Below are 24,545 nucleotides of genomic sequence, written 5' to 3' on the forward strand. Positions count from 1 at the left end.
CGTATTTACATATCTGCCACTGTGCAGGAGAATCCGTATAGGTGTTCGAGTGTTCGAACCGTAATGCGCAAGAAATGGTACGGAAATCCCGTATTTACATATCTGCCACTGTGCAGGAGAATCCGTACAGGTGTTCGAGTGTTCGAACCGTAATGCGCAAGAAATGGTACGGAAACCCCGTATTTACATATCTGTCACTGTGCAGGAAAATCCGTATAGGTATTCGAGTGTTCGAACCGTAATACGCAAGAAATGGTACGGAAACCCCGTATTTACATATCTGCCACTGTGCAGGAGAATCCGTATAGGTGTTCGAGTGTTCGAACCGTAATGCGCAAGAAATGGTATGGAAACCACGTATTTACATATCTGCCACTGTGCAGGAGAATCCGTATTGGTGTTCGAGTGTTCGAACCGTAATGCGCAAGAAATGGTACGGAAACCCCGTATTTACATATCTGCCACAGTGCAGGAGAATCCATATATGTGTTCGAGTGTTCGAACCGTAATGCGCAAGAAATGGTACGGAAACCCCGTATTTACATATCTGCCACTGTGCAGGAGAATTCGTATAGGTGTTCGAGTGTCCGAACCGTAATGCGCAAGAAATCGTACGGAAACCCCGTATTTACATATCTGCCACTGTGCAGGAGAATCCGTATAGGTGTTCGAGTGTTCGAACCGTAATGCGCAAGAAATGGTACGGAAACCCCGTATTTACATATCTGCCACTATGCAGGAGAATCCGTATAGGTGTTCGAGTGTTCGAACCGTAATACGCAAGAAATGGTACGGAAACCCCATATTTACATATTTGCCACTGTGCAGGAGAATCCGTATAGGTGTTCGAGTGTTCGAACCGTAATGCGCAAGAAATGGTATGGAAACCCCGTATTTACATATCTGCCACTGTGTAGGAGAATCCGTATTGGTGTTCGAGTGTTCGAACCGTAGTGCGCAAGAAATGGTACGGAAACCCCGTATTTACATATCTGCCACTGTGCAGGAGAAGCCGTATATGTGCTCGAGTGTTCGAACCGTAATGCGCAAGAAATGGTACGGAAACCCCGTATTTACATATCTGCCACTGTGCAGGAGAATTCGTATAGGTGTTCGAGTGTTCGAACCGTAATGCGCAAGAAATGGTACGGAAACCCCGTATTTACATATCTGCCATTGTGCAGGAGAATCCGTATAGGTGTTCGAGTGTTCGAACCATAATGCGCAAGAAATGGTACGGAAACCCCGTATTTACATATCTGCCACTGTGCAGGAGAATCCGTATAGGTGTTCGAGTGTTCTAACCGTAATACGCAAGAAATGGTACGGAAACCCCGTATTTACATATCTGCCACTGTGCAGGAGAATCCGTATTGGTGTTCGAGTATTCGAACCGTAATACGCAAGAAATGGTACGGAAACCCCGTATTTACATATATGCCACTGTGCAGGAGAATCCGTATATGTGTTCGAGTGTTCGAACCGTAATGCGCAAGAAATGGTACGGAAACCCCGTATTTACATATCTGCCACTGTGCAGGAGAATTCGTATAGGTGCTCGAGTGTTCGAACCGTAATACGCAAGAAATGGTACGGAAATCCCGTATTTACATATCTGCCACTGTGCAGGAGAATCCGTATAGGTGTTCGAGTGTTCGAACCGTAATGCGCAAGAAATGGTATGTAAACCCCGTATTTACATATCTGCCACTGTGCAGGAGAATCCGTATTGGTGTTCGAGTGTTCGAACCGTAATGCGCAAGAAATGGTACGGAAACCCCGTATTTACATATCTGCCACTGTCCAGGAGAATCCGTATAGGTGTTCGAGTGTTCGAACCGTAATGCGCAAGAAATGGTATGTAAACCCCGTATTTACATATCTACCACTGTGCAGGAGAATCTGTATAGGTGTTCGAGTGTTCGAACCGTAATGCGCAAGAAATGGTACGGAAACCCCGTATTTACATATCTGCCACTGTGTAGGAGAATCCGTATAGGTGTTCGAGTGTTCGAACCGTAATGCGCCAGAAATGGTACGGAAACCCCGTATTTACATATCTGCCACTATGCAGGAGAATCCGTATAGGTGTTCGAGTGTTCGAACCGTAATGCGCAAGAAATGGTATGTAAACCCCGTATTTACATATCTACCACTGTGCAGGAGAGTCTGTATAGGTGTTCGAGTGTTCGAATCGTAATGCGCAAGAAATGGTACGGAAACCCCGTATTTACATATCTGCCACTGTGCAGGAGAATTCGTATAGGTGTTCGAGTGTTCGAACCGTAATGCGCAAGAAATGGTACGGAAACCCCGTATTTACATATCTGCCATTGTGCAGGAGAATCCGTATAGGTGTTCGAGTGTTCGAACCATAATGCGCAAGAAATGGTACGGAAACCCCGTATTTACATATCTGCCACTGTGCAGGAGAATCCGTATAGGTGTTCGAGTGTTCTAACCGTAATACGCAAGAAATGGTACGGAAACCCCGTATTTACATATCTGCCACTGTGCAGGAGAATCCGTATTGGTGTTCGAGTGTTCGAACCGTAATGCGCAAGAAATGGTACGGAAACCCCGTATTTACATATATGCCACTGTGCAGGAGAATCCGTATATGTGTTCGAGTGTTCGAACCGTAATGCGCAAGAAATGGTACGGAAACCCCGTATTTACATATCTGCCACTGTGCAGGAGAATTCGTATAGGTGCTCGAGTGTTCGAACCGTAATACGCAAGAAATGGTACGGAAATCCCGTATTTACATATCTGCCACTGTGCAGGAGAATCCGTATAGGTGTTCGAGTGTTCGAACCGTAATGCGCAAGAAATGGTATGTAAACCCCGTATTTACATATCTGCCACTGTGCAGGAGAATCCGTATTGGTGTTCGAGTGTTCGAACCGTAATGCGCAAGAAATGGTACGGAAACCCCGTATTTACATATCTGCCACTGTCCAGGAGAATCCGTATAGGTGTTCGAGTGTTCGAACCGTAATGCGCAAGAAATGGTATGTAAACCCCGTATTTACATATCTACCACTGTGCAGGAGAATCTGTATAGGTGTTCGAGTGTTCGAACCGTAATGCGCAAGAAATGGTACGGAAACCCCGTATTTACATATCTGCCACTGTGGAGGAGAATCCGTATAGGTGTTCGAGTGTTCGAACCGTAATGCGCCAGAAATGGTACGGAAACCCCGTATTTACATATCTGCCACTATGCAGGAGAATCCGTATAGGTGTTCGAGTGTTCGAACCGTAATGCGCAAGAAATGGTATGTAAACCCCGTATTTACATATCTACCACTGTGCAGGAGAGTCTGTATAGGTGTTCGAGTGTTCGAATCGTAATGCGCAAGAAATGGTATGGAAACCCCGTATTTACATATCTGCCACTGTGCAGGAGAATCCGTATAGGTGTTCGAGTGTTCGAACCGTAATGTGCAAGAAATGGTACGGAAACCCCGTATTTACATATCTGCCACTGTGCAGGAGAATCCGTATAGGTGTTCGAGTGTTCGAACCGTAATGCGCAAGAAATGGTATGTAAACCCCGTATTTACATATCTGCCACAGTGCATGAGAATCCGTATAGGTGTTCGAGTGTTCGAACCGTAAGGCGTGAGAAATGGTATGTAAACCCCGTATTTACATATCTGCCACTGTGCAGGAGAATCCGTATAGGTGTTCGAGTGTTCGAACCGTAATGCGCAAGAAATGGTACGAAAATCCCGTATTTACATATCTGCCACTGTGCAGGAGAATCCGTACAGGTGTTCGAGTGTTCGAACCGTAATGCGCAAGAAATGGTACGGAAACCCCGTATTTACATATCTGTCACTGTGCAGGAGAATCCGTATAGGTATTCGAGTGTTCGAACCGTAATACGCAAGAAATGGTACGGAAACCCCGTATTTACATATCTGCCACTGTGCAGGAGAATCCGTATAGGTGTTCGAGTGTTCGAACCGTAATGCGCAAGAAATGGTATGGAAACCACGTATTTACATATCTGCCACTGTGCAGGAGAATCCGTATTGGTGTTCGAGTGTTCGAACCGTAATGCGCAAGAAATGGTACGGAAACCCCGTATTTACATATCTGCCACTATGCAGGAGAATCCGTATAGGTGTTCGAGTGTTCGAACCGTAATACGCAAGAAATGGTACGGAAACCCCATATTTACATATTTGCCACTGTGCAGGAGAATCCGTATAGGTGTTCGAGTGTTCGAACCGTAATGCGCAAGAAATGGTATGGAAACCCCGTATTTACATATCTGCCACTGTGTAGGAGAATCCGTATTGGTGTTCGAGTGTTCGAACCGTAGTGCGCAAGAAATGGTACGGAAACCCCGTATTTACATATCTGCCACTGTGCAGGAGAAGCCGTATATGTGCTCGAGTGTTCGAACCGTAATGCGCAAGAAATGGTACGGAAACCCCGTATTTACATATCTGCCACTGTGCAGGAGAATTCGTATAGGTGTTCGAGTGTTCGAACCGTAATGCGCAAGAAATGGTACGGAAACCCCGTATTTACATATCTGCCATTGTGCAGGAGAATCCGTATAGGTGTTCGAGTGTTCGAACCATAATGCGCAAGAAATGGTACGGAAACCCCGTATTTACATATCTGCCACTGTGCAGGAGAATCCGTATAGGTGTTCGAGTGTTCTAACCGTAATGCGCAAGAAATGGTACGGAAACCCTGTATTTACATATCTGCCACTGTGCAGGAGAATCCGTATTGGTGTTCGAGTGTTCGAACCGTAATGCGCAAGAAATGGTACGGAAACCCCGTATTTACATATATGCCACTGTGCAGGAGAATCCGTATATGTGTTCGAGTGTTCGAACCGTAATGCGCAAGAAATGGTACGGAAACCCCGTATTTACATATCTGCCACTGTGCAGGAGAATTCGTATAGGTGCTCGAGTGTTCGAACCGTAATGCCCAAGAAATGGTACGGAAACCCCGTATTTACATATCTGCCACTGTGCAGGAGAATCCGTATAGGTGTTCGAGTGTTCGAACTGTAATGCGCAAGAAATGGTATGTAAACCCCGTTTTTACATATCTGCCACAGTGCAGGAGAATCCGTATAGGTGTTCGAGTGTTCGAACCGTAATGCGCAAGAAATGGTACGGAAACCCCGTATTTACATATCTGCCACTGTGCAGGAGAATTTGTATAGGTGTTCGAGTGTTCGAACCGTAATGCGCAAGAAATGGTACGGAAACCCCGTATTTACATATCTGCCACTGTGCAGGAGAATCCGTATAGGTGTTCGAGTGTTCGAACCGTAATGCGCAAGAAATGGTATGTAAACCCCGTATTTACATATCTGCCACTGTGCAGGAGAATCCGTATTGGTGTTCGAGTGTTCGAACCGTAATGCGCAAGAAATGGTACGGAAACCCCGTTTTTACATATCTGCCACTGTCCAGGAGAATCCGTATAGGTGTTCGAGTGTTCGAACCGTAATGCGCAAGAAATGGTATGTAAACCCCGTATTTACATATCTACCACTGTGCAGGAGAATCTGTATAGGTGTTCGAGTGTTCGAACCGTAATGCGCAAGAAATGGTACGGAAACCCCGTATTTACATATCTGCCACTGTGTAGGAGAATCCGTATAGGTGTTCGAGTGTTCGAACCGTAATGCGCCAGAAATGGTACGGAAACCCCGTATTTACATATCTGCCACTGTGCAGGAGAATCCGTATAGGTGTTCGAGTGTTCGAACCGTAATGCGCAAGAAATGGTATGTAAACCCCGTATTTACATATCTACCACTGTGCAGGAGAGTCTGTATAGGTGTTCGAGTGTTCGAACCGTAATGCGCAAGAAATGGTATGGAAACCCCGTATTTACATATCTGCCACTGTGCAGGAGAATCCGTATAGGTGTTCGAGTGTTCGAACCGTAATGCGCAAGAAATGGTACGGAAACCCCGTATTTACATATCTGCCACTGTGCAGGAGAATCCATATAGGTGTTCGAGTGTTCGAACCGTAATGCGCAAGAAATGGTATGTAAACCCCGTATTTACATATCTGCCACAGTGCATGAGAATCCGTATAGGTGTTCAAGTGTTCGAACCGTAAGGCGTGAGAAATGGTATGTAAACCCCGTATTTACATATCTGCCACTGTGCAGGAGAATCCGTATAGGTGTTCGAGTGTTCGAACCGTAATGCGCAAGAAATGGTACGGAAACCCCGTATTTACATATCTGCCACTGTGCAGGAGAATCCGTATAGGTGTTCGAGTGTTCGAACCGTAATGCGCAAGAAATGGTACGGAAACCCCGTATTTACATATCTGCCACTGTGCAGGAGAATTCGTATAGGTGTTCGAGTGTTCGAACCGTAATGCGCAAGAAATGGTACGGAAACCCCGTATTTACATATCTGCCACTGTGCAGGAGAATTCGTATAGGTGTTCGAGTATTGGAACCGTAATGCGCAAGAAATGGTACGGAAACCCCGTATTTACATATCTGCCACTGTGCAGGAGAATCCGTATAGGTGTTCGAGTGTTCGAACCGTAATACGCAAGAAATGGTACGGAAATCCCGTATTTACAAATCTGCCACTGTGCAGGAGAATCCGTATAGGTGTTCGAGTGTTCGAACCGTAATGCGCAAGAAATGGTAGGGAAACCCCGTATTTACATATCTGCCACTGTGCAGGAGAATCCGTATTGGTGTTCGAGTGTTCGAACCGTAATGCGCAAGAAATGGTACGGAAACCCCGTATTTACATATCTGCCACTGTGCAGGAGAATCCGTATAGGTGTTCGAGTGTTCGAACCGTAATGCGCAAGAAATGGTATGTAAACCCCGTATTTACATATCTGCCACTGTGTAGGAGAATCCGTATAGGTGTTCGAGTGTTCGAACCGTAATGCGCCAGAAATGGTACGGAAACCCCGTATTTACATATCTGCCACTATGCAGGAGAATCCGTATAGGTGTTCGAGTGTTCGAACCGTAATGCGCAAGAAATGGTATGTAAACCCCGTATTTACATATCTACCACTGTGCAGGAGAGTCTGTATAGGTGTTCGAGTGTTCGAACCGTAATGCGCAAGAAATGGTATGGAAACCCCGTATTTACATATCTGCCACTGTGCAGGAGAATCCGTATAGATGTTCGGGTGTTCGAACCGTAATGCGCAAGAAATGGTACGGAAACCCCGTATTTACATATCTGCCACTGTGCAGGAGAATCCGTATAGGTGTTCGAGTGTTCGAACTGTAATGCGCAAGAAATGGTATGTAAACCCCGTTTTTACATATCTGCCACAGTGCAGGAGAATCCGTATAGGTGTTCGAGTGTTCGAACCGTAATGCGCAAGAAATGGTACGGAAACCCCGTATTTACATATCTGCCACTGTGCAGGAGAATTTGTATAGGTGTTCGAGTGTTCGAACCGTAATGCGCAAGAAATGGTACGGAAACCCCGTATTTACATATCTGCCACTGTGCAGGAGAATCCGTATAGGTGTTCGAGTATTGGAACCGTAATGCGCAAGAAATGGTACGGAAACCCCGTATTTACATATCTGCCACTGTGCAGGAGAATCCGTATAGGTGTTCGAGTGTTCGAACCGTAATACGCAAGAAATGGTACGGAAATCCCGTATTTACATATCTGCCACTGTGCAGGAGAATCCGTATAGGTGTTCGAGTGTTCGAACCGTAATGCGCAAGAAATGGTAGGGAAACCCCGTATTTACATATCTGCCACTGTGCAGGAGAATCCGTATTGGTGTTCGAGTGTTCGAACCGTAATGCGCAAGAAATGGTACGGAAACCCCGTATTTACATATCTGCCACTGTGCAGGAGAATCTGTATAGGTGTTCGAGTGTTCGAACCGTAATGCGCAAGAAATGGTACGGAAACCCCGTATTTACATATCTGCCACTGTGTAGGAGAATCCGTATAGGTGTTCGAGTGTTCGAACCGTAATGCGCCAGAAATGGTACGAAAACCCCGTATTTACATATCTGCCACTATGCAGGAGAATCCGTATAGGTGTTCGAGTGTTCGAACCGTAATGCGCAAGAAATGGTATGTAAACCCCGTATTTACATATCTACCACTGTGCAGGAGAGTCTGTATAGGTGTTCGAGTGTTCGAACCGTAATGCGCAAGAAATGGTATGGAAACCCCGTATTTACATATCTGCCACTGTGCAGGAGAATCCGTATAGGTGTTCGAGTGTTCGAACCGTAATGCGCAAGAAATGGTACGGAAACCCCGTATTTACATATCTGCCACTGTGCAGGAGAATCCGTATAGGTGTTCGAGTGTTCGAACCGTAATGCGCAAGAAATGGTATGTAAACCCCGTATTTACATATCTGCCACAGTGCATGAGAATCCGTATAGGTGTTCGAGTGTTCGAACCGTAAGGCGTGAGAAATGGTATGTAAACCCCGTATTTACATATCTGCCACTGTGCAGGAGAATCCGTATAGGTGTTCGAGTGTTCGAACCGTAATGCGCAAGAAATGGTACGGAAATCCCGTATTTACATATCTGCCACTGTGCAGGAGAATCCGTACAGGTGTTCGAGTGTTCGAACCGTAATGCGCAAGAAATGGTAGGGAAACCCCGTATTTACATATCTGTCACTGTGCAGGAGAATCCGTATAGGTGTTCGAGTGTTCGAACCGTAATACGCAAGAAATGGTACGGAAACCCCGTATTTACATATCTGCCACTGTGCAGGAGAATCCGTATAGGTGTTCGAGTGTTCGAACCGTAATGCGCAAGAAATGGTATGGAAACCACATATTTACATATCTGCCACTGTGCAGGAGAATCCGTATTGGTGTTCGAGTGTTCGAACCGTAATGCGCAAGAAATGGTACGGAAACCCCGTATTTACATATCTGCCACAGTGCAGGAGAATCCATATATGTGTTCGAGTGTTCGAACCGTAATGCGCAAGAAATGGTACGGAAACCCCGTATTTACATATCTGCCACTGTGCAGGAGAATTCGTATAGGTGTTCGAGTGTCCGAACCGTAATGCGCAAGAAATCGTACGGAAACCCCGTATTTACATATCTGCCACTGTGCAGGAGAATCCGTATAGGTGTTCGAGTGTTCGAACCGTAATGCGCAAGAAATGGTACGGAAACCCCGTATTTACATATCTGCCACTGTGTAGGAGAATCCGTATAGGTGTTCGAGTGTTCGAACCGTAATACGCAAGAAATGGTACGGAAACCCCATATTTACATATTTGCCACTGTGCAGGAGAATCCGTATAGGTGTTCGAGTGTTCGAACCGTAATGCGCAAGAAATGGTATGGAAACCCCGTATTTACATATCTGCCACTGTGCAGGAGAATCCGTATTGGTGTTCGAGTGTTCGAACCGTAGTGCGCAAGAAATGGTACGGAAACCCCATATTTACGTATCTGCCACTGTGCAGGAGAAGCCGTATATGTGCTCGAGTGTTCGAACCGTAATGCGCAAGAAATGGTACGGAAACCCCGTATTTACATATCTGCCACTGTGCAGGAGAATCCGTATAGGTGTTCGAGTGTTCGAACCATAATGCGCAAGAAATGGTACGGAAACCCCGTATTTACATATCTGCCACTGTGCAGGAGAATCCGTATAGGTGTTCGAGTGTTCTAACCGTAATGCGCAAGAAATGGTACGGAAACCCCGTATTTACATATCTGCCACTGTGCAGGAGAATCCGTATTGGTGTTCGAGTGTTCGAACCGTAATGCGCAAGAAATGGTACGGAAACCCCGTATTTACATATATGCCACTGTGCAGGAGAATCCGTATATGTGTTCGAGTGTTCGAACCGTAATGCGCAAGAAATGGTACGGAAACCCCGTATTTACATATCTGCCACTGTGCAGGAGAATTCGTATAGGTGTTCGAGTGTTCGAACCGTAATGCCCAAGAAATGGTACGGAAACCCCGTATTTACATATCTGCCACTGTGCAGGAGAATTCGTATAGGTGTTCGAGTGTTCCAACCGTAATGCCCAAGAAATGGTACGGAAACCCCGTATTTACATATCTGCCACTGTGCAGGAGAATCCGTATAGGTGTTCGAGTGTTCGAACCGTAATACACAAGAAATGGTACGGAAATCCCGTATTTACATATCTGCCACTGTGCAGGAGAATCCGTACAGGTGTTCGAGTGTTCGAACCGTAATGCGCAAGAAATGGTAGGGAAACCCCGTATTTACATATCTGTCACTGTGCAGGAGAATCCGTATAGGTGTTCGAGTGTTCGAACCGTAATACGCAAGAAATGGTACGGAAACCCCGTATTTACATATCTGCCACTGTGCAGGAGAATTCGTATAGGTGTTCGAGTGTTCGAACCGTAATGCGCAAGAAATGGTACGGAAACCCCGTATTTACATATCTGCCACTGTGGAGGAGAATCCGTATAGGTGTTCGAGTGTTCGAACCATAATGCGCAAGAAATGGTACGGAAACCCCGTATTTACATATCTGCCACTGTGCAGGAGAATCCGTATAGGTGTTCGAGTGTTCTAACCGTAATGCGCAAGAAATGGTACGGAAACCCCGTATTTACATATCTGCCACTGTGCAGGAGAATCCGTATTGGTGTTCGAGTGTTCGAACCGTAATGCGCAAGAAATGGTACGGAAACCCCGTATTTACATATATGCCACTGTGCAGGAGAATCCGTATATGTGTTCGAGTGTTCGAACCGTAATGCGCAAGAAATGGTACGGAAACCCCGTATTTACATATCTGCCACTGTGCAGGAGAATTCGTATAGGTGTTCGAGTGTTCGAACCGTAATGCCCAAGAAATGGTACGGAAACCCCGTATTTACATATCTGCCACTGTGCAGGAGAATTCGTATAGGTGTTCGAGTGTTCGAACCGTAATGCCCAAGAAATGGTACGGAAACCCCGTATTTACATATCTGCCACTGTGCAGGAGAATCCGTATAGGTGTTCGAGTGTTCGAACCGTAATACGCAAGAAATGGTACGGAAATCCCGTATTTACATATCTGCCACTGTGCAGGAGAATCCGTACAGGTGTTCGAGTGTTCGAACCGTAATGCGCAAGAAATGGTAGGGAAACCCCGTATTTACATATCTGCCACTGTGCAGGAGAATCCGTATAGGTGTTCGAGTGTTCGAACCGTAATACGCAAGAAATGGTACGGAAATCCCGTATTTACATATCTGCCACTGTGCAGGAGAATCCGTATAGGTGTTCGAGTGTTCGAACCGTAATGCGCAAGAAATGGTATGTAAACCCCGTATTTACATATCTGCCACTGTGCAGGAGAATCCGTATTGGTGTTCGAGTGTTCGAACCGTAATGCGCAAGAAATGGTACGGAAACCCCGTATTTACATATCTGCCACTGTCCAGGAGAATCCGTATAGGTGTTCGAGTGTTCGAACCGTAATGCGCAAGAAATGGTATGTAAACCCCGTATTTACATATCTGCCACTGTGCAGGAGAATCCGTATTGGTGTTCGAGTGTTCGAACCGTAATGCGCAAGAAATGGTACGGAAACCCCGTATTTACATATCTGCCACTGTGCAGGAGAATCTGTATAGGTGTTCGAGTGTTCGAAACGTAATGCGCAAGAAATGGTAGGGAAACCCCGTATTTACATATCTGTCACTGTGCAGGAGAATCCGTATAGGTGTTCGAGTGTTCGAACCGTAATACGCAAGAAATGGTACGGAAACCCCGTATTTACATATCTGCCACTGTGCAGGAGAATCCGTATAGGTGTTCGAGTGTTCGAACCGTAATGCGCAAGAAATGGTATGGAAACCACGTATTTACATATCTGCCACTGTGCAGGAGAATCCGTATTGGTGTTCGAGTGTTCGAACCGTAATGCGCAAGAAATGGTATGGAAACCACATATTTACATATCTGCCACTGTGCAGGAGAATCCGTATTGGTGTTCGAGTGTTCGAACCGTAATGCGCAAGAAATGGTACGGAAACCCCGTATTTACATATCTGCCACAGTGCAGGAGAATCCATATATGTGTTCGAGTGTTCGAACCGTAATGCGCAAGAAATGGTACGGAAACCCCGTATTTACATATCTGCCACTGTGCAGGAGAATTCGTACAGGTGTTCGAGTGTCCGAACCGTAATGCGCAAGAAATCGTACGGAAACCCCGTATTTACATATCTGCCACTGTGCAGGAGAATCCGTATAGGTGTTCGAGTGTTCGAACCGTAATGCGCAAGAAATGGTACGGAAACCCCGTATTTACATATCTGCCACTGTGTAGGAGAATCCGTATAGGTGTTCGAGTGTTCGAACCGTAATACGCAAGAAATGGTACGGAAACCCCATATTTACATATTTGCCACTGTGCAGGAGAATCCGTATAGGTGTTCGAGTGTTCGAACCGTAATGCGCAAGAAATGGTATGGAAACCCCGTATTTACATATCTGCCACTGTGCAGGAGAATCCGTATTGGTGTTCGAGTGTTCGAACCGTAGTGCGCAAGAAATGGTACGGAAACCCCGTATTTACATATCTGCCACTGTGCAGGAGAAGCCGTATATGTGCTCGAGTGTTCGAACCGTAATGCGCAAGAAATGGTACGGAAACCCCGTATTTACATATCTGCCACTGTGCAGGAGAATCCGTATAGGTGTTCGAGTGTTCGAACCATAATGCGCAAGAAATGGTACGGAAACCCCGTATTTACATATCTGCCACTGTGCAGGAGAATCCGTATAGGTGTTCGAGTGTTCTAACCGTAATGCGCAAGAAATGGTACGGAAACCCCGTATTTACATATCTGCCACTGTGCAGGAGAATCCGTATTGGTGTTCGAGTGTTCGAACCGTAATGCGCAAGAAATGGTACGGAAACCCCGTATTTACATATATGCCACTGTGCAGGAGAATCCGTATATGTGTTCGAGTGTTCGAACCGTAATGCGCAAGAAATGGTACGGAAACCCCGTATTTACATATCTGCCACTGTGCAGGAGAATTCGTATAGGTGTTCGAGTGTTCGAACCGTAATGCCCAAGAAATGGTACGGAAACCCCGTATTTACATATCTGCCACTGTGCAGGAGAATTCGTATAGGTGTTCGAGTGTTCCAACCGTAATGCCCAAGAAATGGTACGGAAACCCCGTATTTACATATCTGCCACTGTGCAGGAGAATCCGTATAGGTGTTCGAGTGTTCGAACCGTAATACACAAGAAATGGTACGGAAATCCCGTATTTACATATCTGCCACTGTGCAGGAGAATCCGTACAGGTGTTCGAGTGTTCGAACCGTAATGCGCAAGAAATGGTAGGGAAACCCCGTATTTACATATCTGCCACTGTGCAGGAGAATCCGTACAGGTGTTCGAGTGTTCGAACCGTAATACGCAAGAAATGGTACGGAAATCCCGTATTTACATATCTGCCACTGTGCAGGAGAATCCGTATAGGTGTTCGAGTGTTCGAACCGTAATGCGCAAGAAATGGTATGTAAACCCCGTATTTACATATCTGCCACTGTGCAGGAGAATCCGTATTGGTGTTCGAGTGTTCGAACCGTAATGCGCAAGAAATGGTACGGAAACCCCGTATTTACATATCTGCCACTGTCCAGGGGAATCCGTATAGGTGTTCGAGTGTTCGAACCGTAATGCGCAAGAAATGGTATGTAAACCCCGTATTTACATATCTGCCACTGTGCAGGAGAATCTGTATTGGTGTTCGAGTGTTCGAACCGTAATGCGCAAGAAATGGTACGGAAACCCCGTATTTACATATCTGCCACTGTGCAGGAGAATCTGTATAGGTGTTCGAGTGTTCGAACCGTAATGCGCAAGAAATGGTAGGGAAACCCCGTATTTACATATCTGTCACTGTGCAGGAGAATCCGTATAGGTGTTCGAGTGTTCGAACCGTAATACGCAAGAAATGGTACGGAAACCCCGTATTTACATATCTGCCACTGTGCAGGAGAATTCGTATAGGTGTTCGAGTGTTCGAACCGTAATGCGCAAGAAATGGTACGGAAACCCCGTATTTACATATCTGCCACTGTGGAGGAGAATCCGTATAGGTGTTCGAGTGTTCGAACCATAATGCGCAAGAAATGGTACGGAAACCCCGTATTTACATATCTGCCACTGTGCAGGAGAATCCGTATAGGTGTTCGAGTGTTCTAACCGTAATGCGCAAGAAATGGTACGGAAACCCCGTATTTACATATCTGCCACTGTGCAGGAGAATCCGTATTGGTGTTCGAGTGTTCGAACCGTAATGCGCAAGAAATGGTACGGAAACCCCGTATTTACATATATGCCACTGTGCAGGAGAATCCGTATATGTGTTCGAGTGTTCGAACCGTAATGCGCAAGAAATGGTACGGAAACCCCGTATTTACATATCTGCCACTGTGCAGGAGAATTCGTATAGGTGTTCGAGTGTTCGAACCGTAATGCCCAAGAAATGGTACGGAAACCCCGTATTTACATATCTGCCACTGTGCAGGAGAATTCGTATAGGTGTTCGAGTGTTCGAACCGTAATGCCCAAGAAATGGTACGGAAACCCCGTATTTACATATCTGCCACTGTGCAGGAGAATCCGTATAGGTGTTCGAGTGTTCGAACCGTAATACGCAAGAAATGGTACGGAAATCCCGTATTTACATATCTGCCACTGTGCAGGAGAATCCGTACAGGTGTTCGAGTGTTCGAACCGTAATGCGCAAGAAATGGTAGGGAAACCCCGTATTTACATATCTGCCACTGTGCAGGAGAATCCGTATAGGTGTTCGAGTGTTCGAACCGTAATACGCAAGAAATGGTACGGAAATCCCGTATTTACATATCTGCCACTGTGCAGGAGAATCCGTATAGGTGTTCGAGTGTTCGAACCGTAATGCGCAAGAAATGGTATGTAAACCCCGTATTTACATATCTGCCACTGTGCAGGAGAATCCGTATTGGTGTTCGAGTGTTCGAACCGTAATGCGCAAGAAATGGTACGGAAACCCCGTATTTACATATCTGCCACTGTCCAGGAGAATCCGTATAGGTGTTCGAGTGTTCGAACCGTAATGCGCAAGAAATGGTATGTAAACCCCGTATTTACATATCTGCCACTGTGCAGGAGAATCCGTATTGGTGTTCGAGTGTTCGAACCGTAATGCGCAAGAAATGGTACGGAAACCCCGTATTTACATATCTGCCACTGTGCAGGAGAATCTGTATAGGTGTTCGAGTGTTCGAAACGTAATGCGCAAGAAATGGTAGGGAAACCCCGTATTTACATATCTGTCACTGTGCAGGAGAATCCGTATAGGTGTTTGAGTGTTCGAACCGTAATACGCAAGAAATGGTACGGAAACCCCGTATTTACATATCTGCCACTGTGCAGGAGAATCCGTATAGGTGTTCGAGTGTTCGAACCGTAATGCGCAAGAAATGGTATGGAAACCACGTATTTACATATCTGCCACTGTGCAGGAGAATCCGTATTGGTGTTCGAGTGTTCGAACCGTAATGCGCAAGAAATGGTACGGAAACCCCGTATTTACATATCTGCCACAGTGCAGGAGAATCCATATATGTGTTCGAGTGTTCGAACCGTAATGCGCAAGAAATGGTACGGAAACCCCGTATTTACATATCTGCCACTGTGCAGGAGAATTCGTATAGGTGTTCGAGTGTCCGAACCGTAATGCGCAAGAAATCGTACGGAAACCCCGTATTTACATATCTGCCACTGTGCAGGAGAATCCGTATAGGTGTTCGAGTGTTCGAACCGTAATGCGCAAGAAATGGTACGGAAACCCCGTATTTACATATCTGCCACTGTGCAGGAGAATCCGTATAGGTGTTCGAGTGTTCGAACCGTAATACGCAAGAAATGGTACGGAAACCCCATATTTACATATTTGCCACTGTGCAGGAGAATCCGTATAGGTGTTCGAGTGTTCGAACCGTAATGCGCAAGAAATGGTATGGAAACCCCGTATTTACATATCTGCCACTGTGCAGGAGAATCCGTATTGGTGTTCGAGTGTTCGAACCGTAGTGCGCAAGAAATGGTACGGAAACCCCGTATTTACATATCTGCCACTGTGCAGGAGAAGCCGTATATGTGCTCGAGTGTTCGAACCGTAATGCGCAAGAAATGGTACGGAAACCCCGTATTTACATATCTGCCACTGTGCAGGAGAATTCGTATAGGTGTTCGAGTGTTCGAACCGTAATGCGCAAGAAATGGTACGGAAACCCCGTATTTACATATCTGCCACTGTGCAGGAGAATCCGTATAGGTGTTCGAGTGTTCGAACCATAATGCGCAAGAAATGGTACGGAAACCCCGTATTTACATATCTGCCACTGTGCAGGAGAATCCGTATAAGTGTTCGAGTGTTCTAACCGTAATGCGCAAGAAATGGTACGGAAACCCCGTATTTACATATCTGCCACTGTGCAGGAGAATCCGTATTGGTGTTCGAGTGTTCGAACCGTAATGCGCAAGAAATGGTACGGAAACCCCGTATTTACATATATGCCACTGTGCAGGAGAATCCGTATATGTGTTCGAGTGTTCGAACCGTAATGCGCAAGAAATGGTACGGAAACCCCGTATTTACATATCTGCCACTGTGCAGGAGAATTCGTATAGGTGTTCGAGTGTTCGAACCGTAATGCCCAAGAAATGGTACGGAAACCCCGTATTTACATATCTGCCACTGTGCAGGAGAATTCGTATAGGTGTTCGAGTGTTCGAACCGTAATGCCCAAGAAATGGTACGGAAACCCCGTATTTACATATCTGCCACTGTGCAGGAGAATCCGTATAGGTGTTCGAGTGTTCGAACCGTAATACGCAAGAAATGGTACGGAAATCCCGTATTTACATATCTGCCACTGTGCAGGAGAATCCGTACAGGTGTTCGAGTGTTCGAACCGTAATGCGCAAGAAATGGTAGGGAAACCCCGTATTTACATATCTGCCACTGTGCAGGAGAATCCGTATAGGTGTTCGAGTGTTCGAACCGTAATACGCAAGAAATGGTACGGAAATCCCGTATTTACATATCTGCCACTGTGCAGGAGAATCCGTATAGGTGTTCGAGTGTTCGAACCGTAATGCGCAAGAAATGGTATGTAAACCCCGTATTTACATATCTGCCACTGTGCAGGAGAATCCGTATTGGTGTTCGAGTGTTCGAACCGTAATGCGCAAGAAATGGTACGGAAACCCCGTATTTACATATCTGCCACTGTCCAGGAGAATCCGTATAGGTGTTCGAGTGTTCGAACCGTAATGCGCAAGAAATGGTATGGAAACCCCGTATTTACATATCTACCACTGTGCAGGAGAATCTGTATAGGTGTTCGAGTGTTCGAACCGTAATGCGCAAGAAATGGTACGGAAACCCCGTATTTACATATCTGCCACTGTGTAGGAGAATCCGTATAGGTGTTCGAGTGTTCGAACCGTAATGCGCCAGAAATGGTACGGAAACCCCGTATTTACATATCTGCCACTGTGCAGGAGAATCCGTACAGGTGTTCGAGTGTTCGAACCGTAATGCGCAAGAAATGGTATGTAAACCCCGTATTTACATATCTACCACTGTGCAGGAGAGTCTGTATAGGTGTTCGAGTGTTCGAACCGTAATGCGCAAGAAATGGTATGGAAACCCCGTATTTACATATCTGCCACTGTGCAGGAGAATCCGTATAGGTGTTCGAGTGTTCGAACCGTAATGCGCAAGCAATGGTACGGAAACCCCGTATTTACATATCTGCCACTGTGCAGGAGAATCCATATAGGTGTTCGAGTGTTCGAACCGTAATGCGCAAGAAATGGTATGTAAACCCCGTATTTACATATCTGCCACAGTGCATGAGAATCCGTATAGGTGTTCGAGTGTTCGAACCGTAAGGCGTGAGAAATGGTATGTAAACCCCGTATTTACATATCTGCCACTGTGCAGGAGAATCCGTATAGGTGTTCGAGTGTTCGAACCGTAATGCGCAAGAAATAGTACGGAAACCCCGTATTTACATATCTGCCACTGTGCAGGAGAATCCGTATAGGTGTTCGAGTGTTCGAACCGTAATGCGCAAGAAATGGTACGGAAACCCCGTATTTACATATCTGCCACTGTGCAGGAGAATCCGTATAGGTGTTCGAGTGTTCGAACCGTAATGCGCAAGAAATGGTACGGAAACCCCGTATTTACATATCTGCCACTGTGCAGGAGAATCCGTATAGGTGTTCGAGTGTTCGAACCGTAATACGCAAGAAATGGTACGGAAACCCCATATTTACATATTTGCCACTGTGCAGGAGAATCCGTATAGGTGTTCGAGTGTTCGAACCGTAATGCGCAAGAAATGGTATGGAAACCCCGTATTTACATATCTGCCACTGTGCAGGAGAATCCGTATAGGTGTTCGAGTGTTCGAACCGTAATGCGCAAGAAATAGTACGGAAACCCCGTATTTACATATCTGCCACTGTGCAGGAGAATCCGTATAGGTGTTCGAGTGTTCGAACCGTAATACGCAAGAAATGGTACGGAAACCCCGTATTTACATATCTGCCACTGTGCAGGAGAATTCGTATAGGTGTTCGAGTGTTCGAACCGTAATGCGCAAGAAATGGTACGGAAACCCCGTATTTACATATCTGCCACTGTGGAGGAGAATCCGTATAGGTGTTCGAGTGTTCGAACCATAATGCGCAAGAAATGGTACGGAAACCCCGTATTTACATATCTGCCACTGTGCAGGAGAATCCGTATAAGTGTTCGAGTGTTCTAACCGTAATGCGCAAGAAATGGTACGGAAACCCCGTATTTACATATCTGCCACTGTGCAGGAGAATCCGTATTGGTGTTCGAGTGTTCGAACCGTAATGCGCAAGAAATGGTACGGAAACCCCGTATTTACATATATGCCACTGTGCAGGAGAATCCGTATATGTGTTCGAGTGTTCGAACCGTAATGCGCAAGAAATGGTACGGAAACCCCGTATTTACATATCTGCCACTGTGCAGGAGAATTCGTATAGGTGTTCGAGTGTTCGAACCGTAATGCCCAAGAAATGGTACGGAAACCCCGTATTTACATATCTGCCACTGTGCAGGAGAATTCGTATAGGTGTTCGAGTGTTCGAACCGTAATGCCCAAGAAATGGTACGGAAACCCCGTATTTACATATCTGCCACTGTGCAGGAGAATCCGTATAGGTGTTCGAGTGTTCGAACCGTAATACGCAAGAAATGGTACGGAAATCCCGTATTTACATATCTGCCACTGTGCAGGAGAATCCGTACAGGTGTTCGAGTGTTCGAACCGTAATGCGCAAGAAATGGTAGGGAAACCCCGTATTTACATATCTGCCACTGTGCAGGAGAATCCGTATAGGTGTTCGAGTGTTCGAACCGTAATACGCAAGAAATGGTACGGAAATCCCGTATTTACATATCTGCCACTGTGCAGGAGAATCCGTATAGGTGTTCGAGTGTTCGAACCGTAATGCGCAAGAAATGGTATGTAAACCCCGTATTTACATATCTGCCACTGTGCAGGAGAATCCGTATTGGTGTTCGAGTGTTCGAACCGTAATGCGCAAGAAATGGTACGGAAACCCCGTATTTACATATCTGCCACTGTCCAGGAGAATCCGTATAGGTGTTCGAGTGTTCGAACCGTAATGCGCAAGAAATGGTATGTAAACCCCGTATTTACATATCTGCCACTGTGCAGGAGAATCCGTATTGGTGTTCGAGTGTTCGAACCGTAATGCGCAAGAAATGGTACGGAAACCCCGTATTTACATATCTGCCACTGTGCAGGAGAATCTGTATAGGTGTTCGAGTGTTCGAACCGTAATGCGCAAGAAATGGTAGGGAAACCCCGTATTTACATATCTGTCACTGTGCAGGAGAATCCGTATAGGTGTTCGAGTGTTCGAACCGTAATACGCAAGAAATGGTACGGAAACCCCGTATTTACATATCTTCCACTGTGCAGGAGAATCCGTATAGGTGTTCGAGTGTTCGAACCGTAATGCGCAAGAAATGGTATGGAAACCACGTATTTACATATCTGCCACTATGCAGGAGAATCCGTATTGGTGTTCGAGTGTTCGAACCGTAATGCGCAAGAAATGGTACGGAAACCCCGTATTTACATATCTGCCACAGTGCAGGAGAATCCATATATGTGTTCGAGTGTTCGAACCGTAATGCGCAAGAAATGGTACGGAAACCCCGTATTTACATATCTGCCACTGTGCAGGAGAATTCGTATAGGTGTTCGAGTGTCCGAACCGTAATGCGCAAGAAATCGTACGGAAACCCCGTATTTACATATCTGCCACTGTGCAGGAGAATCCGTATAGGTGTTCGAGTGTTCGAACCGTAATGCGCAAGAAATGGTACGGAAACCCCGTATTTACATATCTGCCACTGTGCAGGAGAATCCGTATAGGTGTTCGAGTGTTCGAACCGTAATACGCAAGAAATGGTACGGAAACCCCATATTTACATATTTGCCACTGTGCAGGAGAATCCGTATAGGTGTTCGAGTGTTCGAACCGTAATGCGCAAGAAATGGTATGGAAACCCCGTATTTACATATCTGCCACTGTGCAGGAGAATCCGTATTGGTGTTCGAGTGTTCGAACCGTAGTGCGCAAGAAATGGTACGGAAACCCCGTATTTACATATCTGCCACTGTGCAGGAGAATTCGTATAGGTGTTCGAGTGTTCGAACCGTAATGCGCAAGAAATGGTACGGAAACCCCGTATTTACATATCTGCCACTGTGCAGGAGAATCCGTATAGGTGTTCGAGTGTTCGAACCATAATGCGCAAGAAATGGTACGGAAACCCCGTATTTACATATCTGCCACTGTGCAGGAGAATCCGTATAAGTGTTCGAGTGTTCTAACCGTAATGCGCAAGAAATGGTACGGAAACCCCGTATTTACATATCTGCCACTGTGCAGGAGAATCCGTATTGGTGTTCGAGTGTTCGAACCGTAATGCGCAAGAAATGGTACGGAAACCCCGTATTTACATATATGCCACTGTGCAGGAGAATCCGTATATGTGTTCGAGTGTTCGAACCGTAATGCGCAAGAAATGGTACGGAAACCCCGTATTTACATATCTGCCACTGTGCAGGAGAATTCGTATAGGTGTTCGAGTGTTCGAACCGTAATGCCCAAGAAATGGTACGGAAACCCCGTATTTACATATCTGCCACTGTGCAGGAGAATTCGTATAGGTGTTCGAGTGTTCGAACCGTAATGCCCAAGAAATGGTACGGAAACCCCGTATTTACATATCTGCCACTGTGCAGGAGAATCCATATAGGTGTTCGAGTGTTCGAACCGTAATACGCAAGAAATGGTACGGAAATCCCGTATTTACATATCTGCCACTGTGCAGGAGAATCCGTACAGGTGTTCGAGTGTTCGAACCGTAATGCGCAAGAAATGGTAGGGAAACCCCGTATTTACATATCTGCCACTGTGCAGGAGAATCCGTATAGGTGTTCGAGTGTTCGAACCGTAATACGCAAGAAATGGTACGGAAATCCCGTATTTACATATCTGCCACTGTGCAGGAGAATCCGTATAGGTGTTCGAGTGTTCGAACCGTAATGCGCAAGAAATGGTATGTAAACCCCGTATTTACATATCTGCCACTGTGCAGGAGAATCCGTATTGGTGTTCGAGTGTTCGAACCGTAATGCGCAAGAAATGGTACGGAAACCCCGTATTTACATATCTGCCACTGTCCAGGAGAATCCGTATAGGTGTTCGAGTGTTCGAACCGTAATGCGCAAGAAATGGTATGGAAACCCCGTATTTACATATCTACCACTGTGCAGGAGAATCTGTATAGGTGTTCGAGTGTTCGAACCGTAATGCGCAAGAAATGGTACGGAAACCCCGTATTTACATATCTGCCACTGTGTAGGAGAATCCGTATAGGTGTTCGAGTGTTCGAACCGTAATGCGCCAGAAATGGTACGGAAACCCCGTATTTACATATCTGCCACTGTGCAGGAGAATCCGTACAGGTGTTCGAGTGTTCGAACCGTAATGCGCAAGAAATGGTATGTAAACCCCGTATTTACATATCTACCACTGTGCAGGAGAGTCTGTATAGGTGTTCGAGTGTTCGAACCGTAATGCGCAAGAAATGGTATGGAAACCCCGTATTTACATATCTGCCATTGTGCAGGAGAATCCGTATAGGTGTTCGAGTGTTCGAACCGTAATGCGCAAGCAATGGTACGGAAACCCCGTATTTACATATCTGCCACTGTGCAGGAGAATCCATATAGGTGTTCGAGTGTTCGAACCGTAATGCGCAAGAAATGGTATGTAAACCCCGTATTTACATATCTGCCACAGTGCATGAGAATCCGTATAGGTGTTCGAGTGTTCGAACCGTAAGGCGTGAGAAATGGTATGTAAACCCCGTATTTACATATCTGCCACTGTGCAGGAGAATCCGTATAGGTGTTCGACTGTTCGAACCGTAATGCGCAAGAAATAGTACGGAAACCCCGTATTTACATATCTGCCACTGTGCAGGAGAATCCGTATAGGTGTTCGAGTGTTCGAACCGTAATGCGCAAGAAATGGTACGGAAACCCCGTATTTACATATCTGCCACTGTGCAGGAGAATCCGTATTGGTGTTCGAGTGTTCGAACCGTAATGCGCCAGAAATGGTACGGAAACCCCATATTTACATATCTGCCACTGTGCAGGAGAATCCGTATATGTGTTCGAGTGTTCGAACCGTAATGCGCAAGAAATGGTACGGAAACCCCGTATTTACATATCTGCCACTGTGTAGGAGAATTCGTATAGGTGTTCGAGTGTTCGAACCGTAATGCGCAAGAAATGGTACGGAAACCCCGTATTTACATATCTGCCACTGTGCAGGAGAATCCGTATAGGTGTTCGAGTATTGGAACCGTAATGCGCAAGAAATGGTACGGAAACCCCGTATTGACATATCTGCCACTGTGCAGGAGAATCCGTATAGGTGTTCGAGTGTTCGAACCGTAATACGCAAGAAATGGTACGGAAATCCCGTATTTACATATCTGCCACTGTGCAGGAGAATCCGTATAGGTGTTCGAGTGTTCGAACCGTAATGCGCAAGAAATGGTATGGAAACCCCGTATTTACATATCTGCCACTGTGCAGGAGAATCCGTATTGGTGTTCGAGTGTTCGAACCGTAATGCGCAAGAAATGGTACGGAAACCCCGTATTTACATATCTGCCACTGTGCAGGAGAATCCGTATAGGTGTTCGAGTGTTCGAACCGTAATGCGCAAGAAATGGTATGTAAACCCCGTATTTACATATCTACCACTGTACAGGAGAATCTGTATAGGTGTTCGAGTGTTCGAACCGTAATGCGCAAGAAATGGTATGTAAACCCCGTATTTACATATCTACCACTGTACAGGAGAATCTGTATAGGTGTTCGAGTGTTCGAACCGTAATGCGCAAGAAATGGTACGGAAACCCCGTATTTACATATCTGCCACTGTGTAGGAGAATCCGTATTGGTGTTTGAGTGTTCGAACCGTAATGCGCCAGAAATGGTACGGAAACCCCGTATTTACATATATGCCACTGTGCAGGAGAATCCGTATATGTGTTCGAGTGTTCGAACCGTAATGCGCAAGAAATGGTACGGAAACCCCGTATTTACATATCTGCCACTGTGCAGGAGAATTCGTATAGGTGTTCGAGTGTTCGAACCGTAATGCCCAAGAAATGGTACGGAAACCCCGTAGTTACATATCTGCCACTGTGCAGGAGAATTCGTATAGGTGTTCGAGTGTTCGAACCGTAATGCCCAAGAAATGGTACGGAAACCCCGTATTTACATATCTGCCACTGTGCAGGAGAATCCGTATAGGTGTTCGAGTGTTCGAACCGTAATACGCAAGAAATGGTACGGAAATCCCGTATTTACATATCTGCCACTGTGCAGGAGAATCCGTATAGGTGTTCGAGTGTTCGAACCGTAATGCGCAAGAAATGGTAGGGAAACCCCGTATTTACATATCTGCCACTGTGCAGGAGAATCCGTATAGGTGTTCGAGTGTTCGAACCGTAATACGCAAGAAATGGTACGGAAATCCCGTATTTACATATCTGCCACTGTGCAGGAGAATCCGTATTGGTGTTCGAGTGTTCGAACCGTAATGCGCCAGAAATGGTACGGAAACCCCATATTTACATATCTGCCACTGTGCAGGAGAATCCGTATATGTGTTCGAGTGTTCGAACCGTAATGCGCAAGAAATGGTACGGAAACCCCGTATTTACATATCTGCCACTGTGTAGGAGAATTCGTATAGGTGTTCGAGTGTTCGAACCGTAATGCGCAAGAAATGGTACGGAAACCCCGTATTTACATATCTGCCACTGTGCAGGAGAATCCGTATAGGTGTTCGAGTATTGGAACCGTAATGCGCA

The sequence above is a fragment of the Camellia sinensis genome, chromosome 5 (genome assembly GCF_055761805.1).
Source record: "Camellia sinensis isolate YWXY chromosome 5, ASM5576180v1, whole genome shotgun sequence".
Classification (NCBI taxonomy): Eukaryota; Viridiplantae; Streptophyta; class Magnoliopsida; order Ericales; family Theaceae; genus Camellia; species Camellia sinensis.